The sequence below is a fragment of the Cervus elaphus genome, chromosome 24, assembly GCF_910594005.1.
Source record: "Cervus elaphus chromosome 24, mCerEla1.1, whole genome shotgun sequence".
In the NCBI taxonomy this organism is placed as follows: domain Eukaryota; kingdom Metazoa; phylum Chordata; class Mammalia; order Artiodactyla; family Cervidae; genus Cervus; species Cervus elaphus.
In genome coordinates, this window is record NC_057838.1 from 57,376,192 (window position 1) to 57,391,754 (window position 15,563).

The 15,563-nt window shown below is 44.3% G+C and overlaps 1 protein-coding gene across 4 annotated transcripts in view; it reads right to left on the reverse strand.

Moving 5' to 3' along the window:
* CACNA2D3 (calcium voltage-gated channel auxiliary subunit alpha2delta 3) overlaps window positions 1-15,563 on the reverse strand; it is an 846,876-nt gene that overhangs the window by 354,663 nt on the left and 476,650 nt on the right. The window lies entirely within an intron of this gene.

The window sequence follows — 15,563 nt, forward strand, 5'->3', positions numbered from 1 at the left end:
CCATATCCACATCCTGACTTTATGGTTGTCCATCCCCAGAATGTAGGACCAAACACCCTAGAAGCACTCCTGCTTGTAGATTCTGGCCTCCTGAACTCTTCAGGCTGTTCATACTTGAGTAGATATTACTATTAACATTTTTTTTAAATTTATTTTTATTAGTTGGAGGCTAATTACTTCACAACATTTCAGTGGGTTTTGTCATACATTGACATGAATCAGCCATGGAGTTACATGTATTCCCCATCCCGATCCCCCCTCCCACCTCCCTACTATTAACATTTTTGTATGAAGAAAGAATGAAGACTAGGGTATTTTCCCTCTTAGTCACATGCTGATGACTCATCATGAAAAAAAAAAAAAGGAATTCAAGATATTCTATGTTTAATTGACTCACTCTATTTTTTAATTACACCTAATTTATTATTATAAATTCCCTCTTTTTCCTCATAATTTTCTCTAACAATCAAATCCATGATAATATATCCAAAAGTAGACTTTTCTGAGTTAGTTCTTTTCTATCTATATCCCTTCCTGATTAAAAATGCATCCATCTGCTCAAATACACATTTGCCATCTCATCCAACCATCCACTCACACACCCATCTATCTATCCATCCATCACTCCAACTCTTTTACTAAGTATTAATGTTACAGATAATGAAATTCAGAGTCAAATAACTTATTCCCTTTGGCCTTTTCCCTCTGTCTCTGGCAGTTTTTGTGGGATTATGAACCATAGTAAGGCACTGGGGAAGAGGGTGAATCAATGTTTTGGGATTATTACAGCTACTTTACACATGGCTATTTATGCAGCATAAGGAAGGAAGCTTAGGAAGCTAAGGAAAACTGATTTTCTTACAGGGAATAAAAAAGAAGTACATGATAAAATAAGTTTGTATTTCACTTCCAAGTTCTCTGGCTGTAAATAAAGCTTCGTTGGTCGAGCTAGGAGAACCCCAGAGGACTGATTCAAAAGCTCAGTACTGAGCGACAGACGGCTTGCCAGAGAGATGAATGCATTTCATTATCTTGTGCTTATTCCATAGGCATAATTAGAACTCCTTTGAGAAGTCAACTAATTATGTAACAGCCAACAAAATATGTGAGGATTTCACTTTGGCATTAAGCTGAATCTATCAAGCTCTGTTTTAATTTATGATTTCCCATTAGAAAGGGACCAAACAGGACAAGCTGTTTCCACAGCAATGGTTTCTGATTAGTATCACTGGATAACATAAAGGTAGAGTATATATCTTCCCCTTGGGGCCTCACTGAAGAAAAGACAGCTTAGATTATCCTGATATATTATTAGATGTCCCCATTGTCCCACAGAAACACAGCTGCGGGTATATTATTTCTGGCTGGGGCAATGGTAATATGAGGTATCAGCAGAGACACCAAATGAACAACCTGTACTAGCTGGCTTACTTTTTTCCCCTTTCTATACATTGTCTGTATGAAGCAGGGAGATCAGGTCCCAACACCAGGGACTCCAGCTGAAGCCTCACACTTCCCAGCCTACAGCCAGCACCTCCATCTCTAGCCAGCCCTCCATGCTGAGCTTTCACTCTGATAAGGAGCATCAGCGATCTTGCTGTCTCCAGGAGAAAGCGTCAGTTTCTGGACCCTCTTATCTGCCTTTTCCCATCTAAAGGGGATTGCATCTCCCAGTCCAGGCCCAGGAAATGACTTTGGCACTTTTTTCCAGAAAGCAAGGTAAGGAAAATAATGTTGCATAACTCTTCAAATGGCAACCCAGAGTGTTTCTCAAGAAGGGGAAAAATGGGGTAACAAAGACATTTTTCAACAAGAGGAAAATGAAAGGCACAACCTCTCATTTCATTTGCAGGTAACTTATAAAATGAATGTGACATTTTCCCCCAAAGCCCAAGTTACTCCTGGATAAATTAGCTTCAGATGATGCTTTAAAAAAAAAAATAATAAAAGGTGGGGAAGTAAGTCATCCAGCTGCTATGTGACTGCCAAGCAGCCAAAAATGGTTCAATAGACTTTTGAAAATTTCTAATGACAGTCTATTTTGGAACATGTAGATATAGCTTTCCAAGTCCAGAAAGAAAAGGTAGGGCCTGTGGGATACAAAGAAAGCACAGAGGAAAGGGATGGCGGACATGGGCATGGGGGCCACCACTGGCCTTCTTGTGCCCAGCAGTCTGCCCATTGGTCATGGCCCTGCCCCTTTTCCAGTCAGATGGGCCCATGCTATCCTTCTCTGCTAGCAAGCCAGAGACCTGCCTCCAAAGGCCTGGAGCTGGCCCTCGACACAGAACCTCCTTGCCATCTGGGATTCAGCACAGGCAGCTGGAGTTAGTGAAAGAGTTAATGTGATTTTCCACTCTCCCCACTTGCTTTGAGGGACTCTAGTGAGAACTGGCCTGATCAAATCACCTTTAGGAAATGGAAAAATCTAACTCACCACAGAGAAAGGCAAGCACAGCAAGGAATGCTGGAGATGAACCAAGGACGGGCTGAACAAAGCTGCACCATTAAGGCCACAAGAAAGGGAAACACAGACCCAGAGAGAAAAAAAGGTGGCAGCAAAGCAGCATCTTCCTGTGTGTAGACAACCCCCTCTCTCACACGTCCACCTTCCCATCCTCGGGGTACGGAGTTAGAGGCCTGGCATGCACATGGCAAGGAGGGGGCTCAGCTGCTATTACCTTATGCATCTCACAGATGTGTCAGCTGGTATGAGTTAGCCAGGCAGTGACCACATTTTGGGGAGAAATCATTCATTGATTTATCACAGGGGGCATAAATCATAAATGCATTTAGTTGTCTTCATCGCCTTTCTTGTCATCCTGCCCCTCTGAAGTGAAATTAAGAGGCAGATGTATTATCTGGGATCAATTCCAGATCCCACTCGTGTTTGTAAAAAAAAAAAAGGGAAACCAGGATGGGTTTCACACAAACCTTCTGCCACAGGTTGATCAAAGTCCCAGCACCTCGAAGGCCAAGTAACTGCACAGAGAATGTGGAGAAACTGGGTGATGAGAGGGGTGGTTAACTCAGTTCACTCTTACTCCTCAGTCTCAGCTAGGCTGAGGACAACAGGAGGCCCTGCACTGTTCCTACAATAAGCCAATCCCTTCATGAGTTCAGGACACTGGGGCTCACAGAGCTCTCCTGTCCACCATGAACTGGCAGATCTCAGAGGCAATGGGAGAACAGACAGTGGTTGGCTGCAGCTACAAGTTTTTTTAATTAAGTCAATGAAGACAATAGCCACAACAAAGCAGACAGACACTCTTCAAGAAAGGCCAGGAAGACTCATCTCAAACACTTTTGCATTCTGATGTCTCAGGTCCCATTTAGATCTTTTCAGGGATCCTGTCTCATTCACACTGTCTCCCTGGAGAAGTTTGTCCTATTCTATTCCATGGACCATAAGGTATTGTCACATGCCTGTTTTAATGGTTCTTGCAAAAAAACTGGGAAAGAGCTACAACAGCTACAAAGCTATTTTATAAACTAGAAGCTTAAAGAGTTCCACCTCTTTCTCCTGATGTCAGGGGGCCAAATGTTCATTCCTAGATCAAGATTACTTTCACTGGATTTTTTCTTTTTTGAAGGGCAAGTTCCCCTTGAAAGTCTATTTTTTTATTGTTGTTTTTAATGAGAAGAATGCATAACAGGCCATTTCTAAGTCAGGGGAAGGGAAAAGATTAGTACTTTCAGGAAAGTTGAGACAATTATTCCGTGGGAGTAAAAACACATTTCAGTATCTCTTTGGCTCATATAGACATCCTTCCGTTTGAAGTATAAACTGGAAAAGTCTCCTTCAAAATTCTAAAACCACCACTTCTTGTCTCTGTCCCATTGAGGCACAGAAACAAATCATGTGAAAGCAAAATTAAAATGATCCAAATCTTAAAAGCCATGAGTTCTGAGGATCAGATTCACAGAACCAAGGATTGAGAGTGCCAAAAATTCAGGCTCTGACCCAAACAGCTCTAGATTCCTGCCCCTAACCAGGTTAACCCTCTTCAAATCAGAAGGCATCATTCCCGAGCTTGATGTGGCCCCAGGAGGCTGCGAAGCCACGTAACTATTCTTCCCTGTACATCTCCAGTTCTGTCGGCATTCCAGTGTGATTTCCACTTAAGCCTCTTGGCTTTCTAATACGGCACGTCAGGCAGCAGCCTTCCTGCTAGATAGTTACCATGCAGTTTATATAAGTCTCCCATATCAGTCACCATCATCAGCTGTTCTGTTTTGTAGATGAGAATCTCCAAGGAGTGAAGAAGATAGGAACAAATCTTTTAATGTGAAGACCTTGGGAGGGAGCAGAAAGGCTCCTACAGAGGCTCTGAGCCAAGAGAAGGTTCTAAAGTGCAGGGTTGTAGTGATGGGACATATTCACTAAATCCTATAAATCTCCTCCCATTGTACTTTTTATAGAAATGATTAAGGTAGTCGGACAGATGGGCTTCCCTGGTGGCTCAGTGGTAAACAATCTGCCTGCCAATGCAGGAGACATGGGTTCAATCCCTGGATTGGGAAGATGCCCTGGAGAAGGAAATGGCAACCCAATGCAGTATTCTTCCCTGGGAAATCCCATGGACAAAGGAATCTGGTGGGCTACGGTCCATGGGGTCGCAAAGAGTTGGACACGACTTAAGTGAATAAAAATACAGTCGGAAGGATAACAGGTCAATGGCCAAAATCATTTGGCATTGGGAATCTCAGGTTTTATCCCCAGATGTTTGAAGGGGTAATGCAAGGGTCAGCCAATGGAGAATATTGGATTTCAAAGAATCTACTGGAAGAAGGAGTTTCATTTCTGAGGCATAAAGGTGATTTCTTTGTATCAATAGCTAAAAATGCAAAGGGCTCCTCTGGGATAAAGACCTATCAACATAAAACAAGCAAAAAGTACCAGGAAGTGCAAGGCTCAGGCTCAGATTTGGGATTGAGAATTCTTCCTGTTGGGTTGTTGGGATCAAGTTCTGCTTCTGATGGATGGAACAATTACCAGAGTTACTTCATTTCCTTGTGATGTTTATCTAATATAACACAAGATGAAAAACCTATCAAAGTAGTAACTAAGACTGCTGGAGTTTAGGGGGCCATGGGTAACTTTAAATCAAGTAGTCAGGGTGGCTCTCATTGCAAAGGTATGTCTGGGCAAGGACATCATGAAAGTGAGGAGTGAGACAATGTGAAAATCTGAGGGACAAAGTCCCCCAGCCTGAGGGCATAAGAAATGCAGACATCCAAAGGCCAAGAGCAGTGGGCTGTGTGAGGAAGCAGAGTGGAGCCAAAGTCAGAATGAACGGGAACCCACCAAACCAGGTCTTGAGGGACTCTACTGGCACTTTGGCTTAAACTTGGCAAAGAGTGGGGAGTGAGTAATTCTGCTTACTAATTCTTAATGTTAAATGTTCTTTGCTAAAATAACTGGTGGATTTCTATTACTGATTGGACCCTGCCTGATCCACTGGGCACACAAACCAGGTAAGTGGCATTTCTCAGTAGGCCCAGCTTCTTAGAGCAGAGGCGGGTCTATGAGCCACATATCAAAATGCCAATTCTAGAGCTGGGCTTACAGAGAATGGAACAAAGGAAACATTTTTAAAGTTCCCCCAACCACTCAACCCTCAGTTTTCAAGTACAGCTGTGAACAATTTTATGTAGATGACGATCAAGATCCCCAGCTTCAGAGTGGTGGGCTCTGGGGCCAGTGACTTAACCCCTCTGAGCCTGAGATCCCTCACCTATGACATGAGGGTGGTAATAAAGCAGAGCTAAGAATTAAATGACAAAACCAAGTGAAGGTTTGACCCTGCATTCAGCATGGGGAGCAGAGATGGACTCCCTGAAGAGTAGCTACAGGACAGCCATTTTCAGGAGGGTGTGGGGGTTACTTGGGAATGTGCACTGACCGCCCACCTGCCTTCTGAAGATAGTAGTGTCTGGGCGGAGGCCAAGGTCCCCACCCCGAGCCCACACAGAGAAACAGCACTGGTAGCAGCAGGGGAGATGGCCACACAGCTGTTCTGAGTCCCTGACAAGAAGACCTTTTGCAATGGCCGGCAGCAGGCATGCATCACTAGATTTCGTTCCTAACTTGTCTCATCATGTTCTTGCTGGAGTCACAGGATGTCTAGTACCAGCAGAAGTAATTAAAAATAAACTGGGAGACAGTGAACCATTTCGACTCTCCCTTCAGCAGTGAGGAGGGCCTGCATGAGCTCTCACCACGGTGACTAGAAATGTCTTTCCCTGTCATACCACTGACTGACCACGAGAAATGAATGTTCCTGCTATTTTCCCAAGACAGCTGTAGGACTGATCACCCTTGAGAAAATACAGCAACGACACAAACTCACCCAAAACGTTCAGACCAAATGTGACTTTAGTCAGGGAGGGAGGGAACAAAGAAATGTAACCACCCAATCAAGCCCTGAAGTGAAAAAGCAGTAAGAAACAGGAGCAGCTGGGAACTTTCATAGGAATTTTTAAAAGTCGACTACCTTCATGGACATCCACTCACATTACTTATGGTGAAGAGAGCCAGTACCCAAACTGCATGCCCAGCCCATGTCCATGCCTCATAGACTGACTCCCATCCAGTAGCCAGAGGAAGCGTCTGAGGACAACCAGAGCATGTCTCTCCTCTGCTCAGGAGCCTGCAGTGACTCCCCACTGGCCTTGCAGCACAATCCCCACTCCCACTGAGCCAATCACAGGCCAGAGGAGCCGGCCCTGACTTGTCCCACCAGTACCCCACCACCTATGACACAGCCCCAGCCCACCAGGCTCCTTCCGGCTGTTCTTTATCCAGCTCCTCACACACACACACAACTTCTCTTCAGGGCCTTTGAAACTACTGTTCCTCTACCCTTTCCCACCCAGCTCCTCTCCCTACACGCACTCTGCTTGAAGAGGGCTGGTTCCCTTGGCCACCCCATTACTCTGTCTCTGGCCCTTGTTGGTCTCTTCAGAATATGTCTAATTACTGGTCTTCTCACTTTTTATCTGTAATCTGTTATTTGCTCTCTGAGATCTCTTTGGAGCTATCATGTCAGTCCCATACTTCTGGGCTCTGGTCCAATGGCCTGGGACACAATGGCCTGGGACACAGAAGGGCTTCAATAAAAATGAACTGCTGCCCGCCCCCTCTGCCCCCAGTATGGCTACTCCCTGTTACTTTCCCTTCAGACAGCCCCTTGCCACCTAAGCCCCCACGTTAAGCTGGTTCTATGGGATAAGGAATGACAGAGCCAGAGTGCGGGTGGGGTGGGAGGAGACTGTTGGGACCACTCCTCTAAGAGCAGTGGGATTTAACTCCTTTCCCAGTTGCCTGTGCTGTCAGGAAAATCCCTGCTCCTCTTAATGGGCTCAAAGGAATGCAAAAACAGATGGGAGGGGCTTTGTAAAATCATTTGAAAGTCAAGGGGAACAAAGCAGTTTAGGAAAAAAGAAATAACAAAACCTTCCTTACAAATCACTTAAGATTATTTCAGGGCAGGCATTCTTAAAAGGATAAACTCTCAGTCCTCACTCAGCTCAGGAATTCTGCTCTCCAGACTGGCATCTGCTCCCCACCCCCTACCCCAAGAGGAGAGAGAGATTCCTGAGCTTTCCAAAACTACCCCAGAGGTACTGAGGCAGAGCTAAATCCTTCAGCTCCTCCAAGACCACTAGGACCCATCTGGTTGAGGCGTTAGCTCCCAAATTATGCCAAAGAAGGGAGGTAGGGGGCAAAACTCCCAAGAGTTCCATGTGACAGACACCAGCTCAAAGAAGATGGATTTCCAACAGTTTTCAAAAGTGTTCCAAAGCCAGGTCTCCAAATCATTTTATGATCAAGGGCCTCCCTTCACCCTCAAACCAAAAGCTGCTTGTGCCTATACCTCCTTGTAGCCCCATCGGGCATCCTTGAAGGACCCTGAGTCCTGGCTGTCTCTGAAGGGGCCTCATAGCTACCACCTCCACTTTTGTTCTGGTAAAAAATAAAACACATGATACTCATAACTGAAGCAGCAGTCACATTTGAGGTTGCCCTGTGCTTTCAGAAGAAGAAAATCATTTAGGTAGTAAAACCAGACAGCCTCTTTTGAGGCTGCACAACTGGCCCTGTGCTTAACTTTCTGCCTGTGGCCCCAGTGGGCTCTGAGGTCCCCAGTGCTCTGACACTGTGCAGATTCTCCCACACTTGGGGATGGGAAGGCCAAGGAGACAAACCCATTGTCCTGATGACAGAGTCCTCAGTGTGGACAATTCTTTCTCTGACATGAGGGCATTTTGTTGTACTTTTGCCTTCAAGTTGTGTACATCCTGGTTAAGGGCTCAGCCTGCGTGTTCAACTGCTGGGTTGTCATTTCGGCTCCATCAGATTGGTTATGGAATCCTGAGTCAATTATGTAGCCTCTTGCTGTCTCGGTTTCCCCCAGTTTTGAAAACAGGATAGTAACAGTACCTACTTTATGGGGTTTCTGTGAGAATTAAGTACACAAGAAGAATTCAGAATGGTACCTGAGAGCATTCAATAAGAATTCATTTTGTTTTATATATTTAAGTACAGGAAATTGGTTTAAAACATTCTCTTATTGATGGAGACCTGGGAAGGGGAAGTAAATTGAGCAACCTGTGTTTCTCATCACAGACTCACATGAAAGACAGATGGTATGGTGACACCTACCACATACAGAAGGGTCTGCACTGCACACCCAGGGAGGGTTTCACAGTTTACCTACAACAGAAGTGAGTTAAGACATGGTCTGTTAGGTGACAGTTGCAGCCAAATCTTTCTTCCTGAAGAATAACACAGAGCAAAATAAGAGATGTGAAACCACAGTGGTGCATTCTGACCCCACAGTGTCAGGGATTCCATGAATTCCATTTTATTTGGATTCAGGGAGTCTCTAGTTTCCTGGGTCTTGGTAAAAGGGGAATCTGATTCTCTCTAGGGTGTCCGCTCTGTTGCTTCAGTGACCCAAAAGATGTGACACTCTGCCATGCACCATGTCACCACCAAAATAGGGTTTGAGGGGCAGTTCCATGTCACATTTATGAAGATCTGACATTCTGGGCACCGGGTGCAGTCCCAGGCTGTGTACCCGCCACTGGCTCTCCTTCTAAACCACCAGATCACAGTGTACTGTGACCCAGCCCTGGGCAGCACTGAAGGAGAAGTCAGGAGCAAGGAAGGACAGAAACAGCTCATGACGGAAAAGAAAGGGTCGCATCACATTTGGGGAAGAGATACCTACAGCACAGAGAGAAGTATTTGCCATGAACTCTCCTATCAACGTGGTTCATCTATTTGAGTAGAACAAAAGCAATGGAAAGGCAGGAAGAACTTGCCATTATCATCTTCTGTTGAATTCAGCCAATGCATACATTTCTAAAGGCATCACAATGACTCTCAACCATGTACTCGTTGGTCTAAATTTCCTCACAGATTCCTTCAGATCAACGATTGGAAAACATATTCTTAAAAGGCCAGATAATGAATATTTCAGACTTTGCAGGTCAGATGGTCTCTGCCACAGCTATTCAACTTTTCAGCAACAGATGATGTGTAATCAAATGGGTATAACTGTTATAACAATACTTTGTTTACAGATAATAAAATGTTAATGTCATATAATTTTAACAAATCATGAAATATTCTTTTTCTTTAGTAATTGTTTTCCCATTTAAAAATGTGAAAATCATTCCTAACTCAAGAACCTCCCAAAGCAGGCAGTTGGCCACAGTTTGCCAACCTTTTTTTCAAATCACTAACTTACCATTTTCTTACCTGTCCACTCTGTCTTACTCATCATGGGAGGTAATGACTAATAATTCCATGACCTTTTTCTTTTTTAAAAAAGTTCATTTGGAAGAGCAACTACATAGATGGCAGGCATAGCCATTTTTCTAATTTAAATGTAGAAATGTAGGCAGCTTTATTTCTTGAGCAGATCCTGGAATGAGTCCCGTTCATACTGAAGAGTTCATATTTTATTCCAAGTGTGTAAAGCTGCCATTAAGCCGCTAACCAATGGATATTAGCTAAAAGTAAATGGCATCCAATAAATGGATAAATAATTCCTCATTTCTGCTTCCAGAAATAACACACTGGCAAGGGACACATTGCATAGGCAATCATGATGTCGCCTTCATAGACTTAAGGCTAAATCACCATTAATGCCTTCCTTCTTCCAATTCATTCTATAATGTTTTCCTAAGCAGTTGCCTTGCACAAGGCCCTGATTAGGAAGCATTAGAACGTGACAAGCACGAGTGCATCCCACTTCCTTCTGCTTTTCTTTCTTGGAATCTGACCGCCGTACGGTGAGCAAGTCCAGGCTACTGTACTGAAGAGAGAAGACGCAGTGTGGAGAGGAAGCCCTCAGGGAGGAGGACCAAGGCAGCCCCACCAAGCTCACAGACCGACACAGCTTCCTCAGGGACCCCGCCGGACATCATGGGGAGCAGAACTACCACCTAATTAACCCACAGAATTGAAAGGAATGATAGATTTATTTGCTATTTTAAACCATTAAGTTCGGGGATGTTTCACAGCATTGCTACCATGAGATGATTCTCTTTCCTTTCTCCCTTCACCTTGCTTCTTCAAATAGCTTTCTGTTGCTACATAATAAGTGACCACACATGCAGTGGCTTAAAATAGCAAACATTGGTAATATTACAGTGGGTCTGAATGGGGATGGCTTAGCTGAATCTTCTGTTCATCATTTCACAACGCTGCAATCCAGGCATTCATCTGGAGGCTCCAGTGGGGGAGAATCTGCCTCCAAACTCAGCCAGACTGTTGACAGGATTTCCTTGTGACTAACACTGAGGGCCTAGATTTTTGCTGGCTGTTGGCCGGAGGCAGACTGCCCCCAGTTCTTTGACACACAGAATTCTCCAAACAGCTGCTTACCCATCAAATCAGCCAGGGGAGTCTCCTGCCCTTAGGGAGTGTCCAGTCTCTCTCTTGCTGCTGCTGCTAAGTCACTTCAGTCGTGTCCGACTCTGTGCGACCCCATAGACGGCAGTCCACCAGGCTCCGCCGTCCCTGGGATTCTCCAGGCAAGAACACTGGAGTGGGTTGCCATTTCCTTCTCCAGCGCATGAAAGTGAAAAGTGAAAGTAAAGTCGCTCAGTCATGTCCGACTCTTAGCGACCCCATGGACTGCAGCCTACCAGGCTCCTCTGTCCATGGGATTTTCCAGGCAAGAGTACTGGAGTGGGGTGCCATTGCCTTCTCCGGTCTCTCTCTTAGGGGTTTTCAATTAAGTTAGGCCTACTCCTGATAATATTCCTCTTAATTAGCTGAAAATCAAGTGGCTTGAGACCTTGATTATATCTGCAAAATTCTCTAACCTTTACCATATTCTATCATTTAAAAACAAGTCACAGGTCCCACCCACACTCTAGGTGAGGCTCTTAAACAGGGCATAAACATCAGTGGGCAGGAACCATGAGACTACTCTAGGGACTCAATGCCACACTTCTCTGCAGGGACAGGATAGAGTGCATGGTGATGGGACTGGTCAGAGATTCAGAACTTCTCCTTGAGGACTTATTAAACCAATGAAGATGAAAAAACAGGCCCAGAGGTGATTACAGTGCTGGATTTGAAGCTATACACTTCCCTTATATGGTTCTGAGGGAGTGTGACCTGTAAAACTCAGGTAAAGACAAGATGGCATCTGGCTAGAGAAGAGAAAGGAAAGTTTATGGCAGGCCTAAGAGAAAGGAACAAACACCTAAAGGCTGGGTACTCTAGACCGTGCCTGTGTTCATCCAGAGTAGTGGTCCATAATTCTACACCTGTGGGTATGCAAAGCATTCAAGTGAAGTAGGTGAGAGGAGATAATGGAGCATGATGAAGACCATGGCCAAAAGAACCAGACATCTGCCATTGAAGGGGACAGCCATTCTTCAATTCCAGTCATTTTTTGCCATATGAGAATGTTGACTCCAAAGTGCCATGTGTACATCTTTGTGAAACTAAAACTTTAATATTGTTAATATTACTGTTTTGTCTCCAGATTTTGAAATGATAATCAGTAACTGACAATTTTTTAAACAAAGTATGAGCCAAGAAACACATACCTGTGCACTGGATTTGACTGAGGGAATAGACGCTTGTGGCTGGATGAATCACAAGTTGTAATAAAGACTGCCAGGAGAAATAGCAACAAATTCAGATATACAGATGATACCACTTTAATGGCAAAAAGTGAAGAGGAACTAAAGAGCCTCTTGATGAGGGTGAAAGAGGAGAGTGAAAAAGCTGGCTTAAAACTTAACATTCAAAAAACTAAGATCATGGAATCCAGTCCCATAACTTCATGGCAAATAAAAGGGGAAAAAGTGAAAGCAGTAAATAGATTTTCTTTTCTTGGACCCTAAAATTACTGCAGTGGTGACTGCAGCCATGAAATTAAAAGACGCCTGCTCCTTGGAAGGAGAGCTATGACAAATCTAGACAGTATATTAAAAAGCAGAGACATCACTTTGCCAACAAAGGTCTGGATAGTCAATTTCCAGTAGGCATGTACGGATGTAAAAAAGGAGGAAAGTGAAGTCGCTCAGTCGTGTCCAACTCTTTGCGACCCCATGGACTGTAGTCCTACCACGCTCCTCCGTCCATGGGACTTCCCAGGCAAGAATACTGGAGTGGGTTGCCATTTCCTTCTCCAGGAGATCCTCCCGAACCAGGGATTGAACCCGGGTCTCCTGCACTGTAGGTAGACGCTTTACCATCTGAGCCACCGGGAAGTCATATGGATGTGAGAGTTGGACTATAAAGAAACCTCAGCACTGGAGAAATGGTGCTTCCGAATTATGGTGCTGGATGCAGGAGACTCTTGAGAGCCCTGTGGACTGCAAGGAGAATGAACCAGTCAATCTTAAAGGGAATAAACCCTGAGTATTCATTGGAAGGACTGATGCTGAAGCTCCAATACTTTGGTTACCTTTGCAAAGAGCCGACTCATTGGAAAAGACCGTTTTGCTGGGTGAGATTTGAAGGCAGGAGGGGAAGGCAGCGACAGGGGATGAAATGGCTGGATAACATCACTGACTCAGTGGACATGAACTTGAGCAAACTCTGGGAAAAAGCAAGGGAGGACTAAGGACCCTGGCATGCTGCAGTCCACGGGGTCACAAAGAGTTGGACACAACTTACTAACTAAACAACAACAAAAGGTAAACATAGGGAAGCAAAAGTGGCAGAGCCACTGAGTAACCAAACCCTATCCCTTGGGCTATTTCTACAGCACTAGTTCCCCAGTGCGGTTTGCCCACTAGTACCATCCATATCACCTGCAAACTTGTTTGAAATGGACGTTCTCAGGCCCCACCAGCCCAACTGAATCAGAATCTCTGGAGCTGGGGTGAGCAATCTGTGTTGGAACAAGCCCTCCAGATGATTCTTATTCTCACCAAAGTTTAAGAATCACCATGTTATAGGAATCAGGTTCTAGCCTTAAGATCATTTTACTCTCTCCTGAACCATTTCTTGTTTCTATAATTTTGAAGATAGCAAACAACAGCACAGTACAACCCTCTACTAAATACCTAACATTCAAAATAATAGAGAAGGATGACTGCTTAGACATGATGCAGCATCTCACTTTAACACAGTACTAAATCACATTGCATTTTATACAAATTTATTACCTGCATCTTCACAGAGAAGTCATCAAGAAGATGAATGCATATGCATATGAATGTCATGGAATGCTCCAGAATGGAGCAGGAGGAGAGGGATCCTGCTATTAATTTTTAATCATAGATTAGATAGGCCCTCTTGCTACAGAAATAAAGTCTGCCTCTGCTTGATAATACTTCATAAGTAGATCAAACTGCTTCATGGAAGGCTGAAATTTGCAGGACCCTGGTTCCAATTAATCCAAGAAAGCACCTGGCCTGAAGTCAACACTGTTTTTTTGGAAAGATATGTTGAAATTCCTGTTTTGTCTGAAGAGTTACAATTTTGCAGCCTTCATCCTATGCCTCTCCCAGCAAGTAAGGATAGGATGTTTAAATTTCAATATTCCTAGGCTACAGCTATCCATCACATATCACCAAGCAAGAGGGATTCATGTGATTCAGCATATAAATCTCACATGTTAATACATTTGCTGTTAATGGAGCTGCTTATTAATAGGCCCATTTACTTCATTCTTTGATTTAAGATGGTTCCAGATAATGTAAATTACCCTTCAACATGCTGTGAGATGTCATGGCCCCTGTGAACGTCTTATTTGATGACATGTTTATTAGTGTTGTGCCCCCAGGCTCCGCAGTCACTCGGCCACCCCTTAGGGCTATGCATTCTTAGGTAGTGGCCATGTGCTTAGCAATGTGCTCTGCGCTGTGGTGGTGCAGGTGTAAACAGTATGCTCCCTCCTCGGCATCCTCCTACATTTATCAGGAATTAACTCTGTCCTCTACCTGTCCCTGGAAATCATCACCTGAAACATCTCACTTAAAATCACTTGTCCAACAGTGAACTTCCATCTTATTCAACTACTGAACTCTAAAGTCAGTGCTTATTGTGAGAGCCGCGTTCAGCCATACTTATTCCTGGATATCCCCCAGGCAGGTGCCCGGCCAGAGGCCCACCTACTCTCAGCAAGCCCAGAACAGCTAGTTTTCCCTCCAGCTTCAGAAATGATGGCTGTCTCTAAGGTTGAACAACAAGGGAAGGAGATGTTATCCATTTGGGGACCACATTCTACAAAACACATGCATCTTAAAGCACCAGAGTCGTGCTTGGTGAGGTGAGACGACTGTTACCAAAGACACAGGAGGACCAAGAATGGCTAAAAGGACAAGGGATGGCAGCTCACAGGGCCTCAAGCGTGCATACTTTCTGGATACAGTTGAGTGCACAGTTGTCATCTGTTTCTTTTTGCCATGCATGTGGTTAGCTCAATTCCCAGAAATTAAACATACAAAGTGGAAGAAGCAAAACAGACTTGGTCTAAACAGTCTCATGCCCCTACAGAGACAGTCAAGAGTAATGCCACTGACACGAAAGATAGAAAAGGGCCTTTGTGATACCTGCAGGCTAGCACCCTCTCTGATGAACCTCTATTTCTTGCTGAGACCTCACCATTTAGTTGAGGTAGTGATCACCAGCTACCAATCTACTAACTGGTGTCTACTTGAGGTACTTACTAAAAACATGGAATCCTGGGCCACATCCTCAGAAATTCTGATTCTGTAAGTATGCAACAGAATCCATAATTTAAAAGCTCTCCACAGGAAATTCAAACTGGCTAACAGCTTGAAGAACCTCTGGGTTAAGGCACTCAAAAGACACCAAAAACATTGATATCTTTCACTGACACCCTAACATATGGGTTTATAAAATAAATAAATGTTAACTTGGAAATGAAAAAAAAAAAGAACTTGAATAGAGAAGAGACAAGCTTTGACAAGGGTAAGGAATGGCACTGGGGGATGAAGAGGAGATTCTGGATGGTAATGAGGGGACAGGAAGGAACTACAGGAACATGGAAACAGAGGAAATGGCTACAAGGCCACATGGTTGCCTTCCACATTCTATTGGTGCTGAGTTC